We start from the raw sequence: 5,643 nt of genomic DNA, 5'->3' as shown, positions 1-5,643 counted from the left end.
TTAGGTCATAGGAGCTCCCTGCATCCTTGGCTCCCTCCCTTCTCTTTTGTATTTGCATGGATTTAAAAATACACCGTCCTTAAAACCTATCAGATTTATGTCTTAATATTCAAATACTAACTTCACTGCCAACATTCCAGAAGATATGTGTAGTCCCTTGACTCTATGAGGAGCACTGTCTAATATGGGAATATATCTGCAGACTTTGGTCCTTTTCAGGGGTCTTAGAGGAACATTCATCATTCTGCTCAGAGTATGTCCCCCACATGTGCTTCACATGTGCACCAACACTATGTTCTACATCATCTATCATTCTCTCTCTCTTAGTTTATGTTTCCCACTGTGTTTTCTCTCCTTGGCAGAAAGAATCACTTTCTCTGGTTAACTTCATCATCTTGACTTCCTTTCTTTGAATGTGTTTAGTTTAGTTTAGTTCTTTTTTTTTCAATGTAAAAGTCTCTCCCTGTGCTCTGCTATTTTCTTTCCCCCCTTAGTTTCACTTCATATTGTAAATCTTTTTTTCTCATGCCCCCCCACTTAGTGTGTTATAAGTAGTGAGTTGCTAGGGATGACTGATTTAGCATTCACAGATAACACAATACACCAAAGTCATGAGGGCAGAAAGAGTGATAGGAAAGCCTGGCAGCCTCCTTTTCAAAGGCAAGTGGGTATATAGAGGCCTGGAGTTGACCAGACACTTCTAGACCACCTCTCTTCAGTAAACTTGGTCTCAGAGATGAAGGCTCACTGGCTGTAGCCAGGACTTACCACTTGAGGTGCATTTTCCTTGACAAGAGGGGCTAGGGCTTGGCTAGGGCTCCTTCCTGTACTCCTCTTGTCCAGTCTTCAGGGTCTCCTTCCTGTCTCCAGCCTTTAGTACAAAGACCTGCAGGGCTCAGCTGTAAGAGAAAGTCAAGGCCAATTACTTCAGCAGGGGGCACTTGTTGATAGCATTGAGGTTGATGGACACCTCTTCCTCACTGTGCCCTTCAGATAGGAATGTGATACCAGGGACCATAAAGGGTACAGTGCAATGAGTCTCACAACAGTTGCTATGGCAATTTCTTCACTGGAAAATTTCTGAGTAAGAGCATGGACATGTTGGGTTTCAGCAAGATCCTTCAAGGTAGATGGGATGGCCACTCAGAGCCATGCAGACACCATCCAAAGTCTTTTTTAGTTACATTCTGACACCTCTGCAAGTCAAGGTCTCCATCAGTGAGGCCTCAACACTGGCATATTTCTGATGGCAAGGGTTCAGAGGGAGTGTTCCCCATTGCCAGGACACCATGCTACTTGGTAAAGTCAGTTCCATTCTTTGTGCATTGGGCATTGCATTTAAAATGCTCATCCAGCCCCTGGTTGGTTCATGGCAGAGGCATCACTTCCTTGTCTACCTTTATGCCATCAGCATATCTGACAGTGCCAAAAGGTTGCAGTTATCTCCTAACTGACAAATCTTAATCCATATTTACTCCTAATCCTGGCATCATATACTTTCTTTTAGAGTTACAGGACCTTAAAATGTGATTACCATATAATGTCTCTCCTCCATTTGGAATGTTCTTTTCTGCTTCTCCCACCCCTTGGATCCAATTTTTCTACCTGGCCTATTATTTATATTTTGGGCATTGCTTTTTTTTCCATACTGTTCATTAAATTTTGGGCTATATTTGGAGGTTATCTTTTTTGTTTCAGTATTGATTGTATGTTGTGCTTTTCGTGGGCCACCCCCTTCTTATGTGTATTATAGAATTTCAAGGCCATGGACCAATCATTTATGAGAATGATGTTTGTCCACACCCAAATCTCGGTGTCCACTCCTTCAAGAACATCCAGCAGGAAGAAATTCTAATTTAATCAGCAAAAATGTATTCAAAAGCCATGCTTCCATTACTCTTAACTAATAGGATGTAGCATCTGAACACTGATAAATTATTTAAACTATTTGAACCTCAATATCTTTAGAAATTTGGACAATACAACCTCCCTTGCAGAGCTTTGGGAAGAACAAGAGCAATGTGTGAACTCTTTCATATTCAAAGAGTTTTGCTCTATACTACAGGCCTCATAGCATCTGAGACATCTTTCTGTCTTTTGACCTTCTTTCCTTCAAACAATTTTTTATTTTCTAAGTCTCCTGCAAAGCCACATTTCAGAATATCTTTAGCTTTCCGCTAAAGTTCTTTATTAACTACAATTTTCTCATTCCAGTACCAACTTAACTTTTCTAAAATATACCACTCAATTTTGTCTCCCAAGGCTCTTGATAGATAACTTTCTATATTTAGAAAAATATTTAAGAAAATGTAAAAACATTCCTATCACATTACCTCAAGTCTAACTTTTTTATTTCTTTAGAAAATATTTCAGAATTTGAAGGGATAATGAAGTTCTTAAGAAAACATTTATTTATTATTTTTTGCCTCAATTAGTGATAAATGGTTACATGGGTCTTACTGGAAGCAGATAAAATTTAAAAGTAAAGAAACAAAGTAACTCCAGCAACATATATTTTGAGTTTCCTTAGACTGTCCTTGTATGAACTATAGATTTCCCATAAATATTTATGCTACTGCATTGTCCTCAGAAAAACTGATGGATATTTTAAATAGAATCTCTGGATTATAGGCTATTCCAGAAAATAAAACTCTTTTAAATAACAGTTTTTATTATCATATACATTAAATACATATTTAAGGATTTATTTTTTATCTTAGGTGAATATTTGGGTATCTACATATATGTATGTGCACCATGTGCATGCCTGATGTCCTTGAGGCTAGAACAGGGCAGCAGATTCCCTGGAGCTGGAGTTCCAGGTGGTTGTGAGCAACTATGTTGGGGCTAGGATCTGAACTTGAGTTCTCTACAAGTATAGTAAGTGCTCTTATCTACTGAGGCATCTTTTCAGCCCCTAAACATTGAAGAGCACTATATTTATATTAAAATATTCTAATTAACATTTTGGCAACCTGCTAGTGTTTATATTTTTTCTCAGAGAACTATAAGACATCAATTATGCAAAAACTTGAAGTGTTTTCATTTTATTGGCTCTGCGACATGTTATCTATAGGGTGTTTAAATTGCTTATTACATTTCCAGAGGATGCTTTCTGGTCTGATTTGCTATAGTTTCTAGTGGTCTCTGATAGGAAGAAGACTTGTTTGCATTGTTGACTTGATGACACAGACATCTAGTCCTACAAGTCAGCCCTATTCTTTTAAGGCTTGATTCTTCTTCAGACATCACTAAAGGAAGGGAAAAAACTCTGCCATCTGCCATTTGACTCTCTGTGTATAAGAGACGTCCTAGCCCAACTCTGAAACTTTAACTCTGTAGCTCTAGACCTTGGCAGAACTTACAAACTTCTATATTTCTCCCATTAGGAAAGCTCCTGACTTGTTTGGGGAGAGCTAAGATGTAACTTTTGGTTTTAGATGGCCATATCTGTGATTTCTACTATTTTTCTGGCTGTGTAACCTTGACAAGTTCTTGGTACTTTGCTACCTCATTTGTGAAGTAGTAATAACATGAAGCTCATGGACACTTGTTAGGACCAAGCAGTTAATGCAACGCAGTGCTTCCATGTGTGTGTCTCCTGTGAGCACAGAGATAATTACTGTCATTACCTTCATTACTTAGTAGGAGGTGAAACTGCTGAATGTTTTGGACACCAGTTTTAGAGAAAGGAGGGCCCGGGAAGGGGATGTCGAGCAGTGAACCTTAGCTTTCTAGTGACAAAGCAAAATCCCCATAAATTTGTCAGAGCTGGAAATTTCCTTCTCCACTCTTCCTTATTCTCCTTGATTCTTTGTGTGTGTACCCCAGGGCTTGCTTGACATGAGTGACATGAGGAATCACTCTCTAGGTATTTCCTAAGCTGCTCTCCCATCTATTTTAATTGCTAGAGTCTTTTGACCTTTGAGTTCTTTTCTTCTATTGTGTGTGTCTGAGGCATGTGGAGGTTGAAATAATGCTGGCAAACTTCATTTTGCTAATTATAGAAAAATAATTTTATTACAAAAAATCTTGATTGCTGCTTCTTTTCACTTTGAAGTTATGTTATCCTAAATGTTTGTGAATTACAAACTTCACTGAGCACCTTAATAAACTAGTACCCTCAGCCTGACATAGTTCATTTGAAGTGTTATATATTATATATAATATATATTATAAAATTATTTAAATTCTGATCACTATTTAAACATATTCATTAGAATTGAAGTATAAATTACCTGAAGGTAAAGTGCTGACTATCATGTTTCATATAATTTTATTTTAGCCCCTTAAAATACCAAAGGTAGTTATAGTGGTTTGAAGGAGACGTGTCTTCCATTAGATCAGATATTTGGGCATTTGTCCCCCAGTGGTAGAAGTTATGGAAAACATAATATTTTCCAGTTCCTCCATTTTCCTGAAAATGTTATGTTTTCATTTTTTCTTAATGGGTAAATGAAATTCCATGTGTATACATACAACATGTTCTTTACCCACTGATCAGTTGATGGACATTTAGTCTGAGTCCTTACCTTACTGCTAAGAGTATAGTGCATGGTATGCAAGTGTCTCCATATGCCTGAGAGTGTTATAGTGGAGTATATGATAGTTCTACTTTTAGTTTTTATTTCTTATTTAATTTTTATTCATAATCATAAACTTAACTTTGCAATCTAACTAGACTTGAAGGTGAATGAAGAAAATATGGAACCTAAAGAACTTCAGTGAGAGCAGAGATTACAGGACATTTTAAGCAGATGGGGTAGGGGTACTCTCTTGAGCTATAGAAGGAATGGTTTGATGGGTAAAATGCCTGCAAGTCTAAAGATATTAGAGTTGTCCACAGTCAGAAATGGTGATCTTCTTGCTGGTCTTGTCATTCCTGGACCCAGAGCGCTCCATGTCTTCCACAGTGTTCATGCCTTCTTTCACCTTCCCAAAGACCACATTCTTGCCATCCAGCCATTCAGTCTTGGCAGTGCAGATAAAAAACTGGGAACCATTTGTGTTTGGTCCAGCGTTTGTCATGGACAAGATGCCAGGACCTGTATGCTTCAGGATGAAGTTCTCATCCTCAAATTTCTCTCCGTAGGTGGACCTGCCGCCAGTGCTATTATGGCATGTGAAATCACCACCCTGGCACATGAATCCTGGAATAATTCTGTGAAAGGAGGAACCCTTATAGCCAAATCCTTTCTCTCCAGTGCTCATTGCAAGAAAGTTTTCTGCTGTCTTTGGAACTTTGTCTGCAAATTGCTCGAAGGAGACGCGGCCCAAGGGTTTGTTATCAGCTGTGATGTTGAAGAACACGGTGGTATTGACCATGGCTGCAGCAAGCGGTGAAAAGCAACAGTGACATCTGCTCTACTTTTAGTTTTAAAAACCATCTCCACACTGATTTACACAGTGGCTACATTTTATATATATTTTTATTTTAGAAAGATTATCAACTTTAGGGCCAGCAAATATCTTCAACAAAATTATAGAAGAAAACTTCCCGTACCTAAAGAAAGAGATGCCCATGAACATTCAAGAAGCCTATAGAACCCCAAATAGACTGGACCAGAAAAGAAATTCCTTCCAACACATAATAATCAGAACAACAAATGCACTAAGTAAAGACAGAATATTAAAAGCAGTAAG

General features: G+C 38.1%; 1 pseudogene; it reads right to left on the bottom strand.

Moving 5' to 3' along the window:
• Positions 1-4,830: 4,830 nt before the first annotated feature.
• LOC110318892 lies at positions 4,831-5,325 on the bottom strand (annotated as a pseudogene).
• Between the last annotated feature and the right edge of the window lie 318 nt (positions 5,326-5,643).

The sequence above is a fragment of the Mus pahari genome, chromosome 3, assembly GCF_900095145.1.
Source record: "Mus pahari chromosome 3, PAHARI_EIJ_v1.1, whole genome shotgun sequence".
NCBI classification, from domain to species: Eukaryota; Metazoa; Chordata; class Mammalia; order Rodentia; family Muridae; genus Mus; species Mus pahari.
Note: the sequence above shows the minus strand (reverse complement) of the source record. Positions and strands in the feature narration are given on the sequence as shown.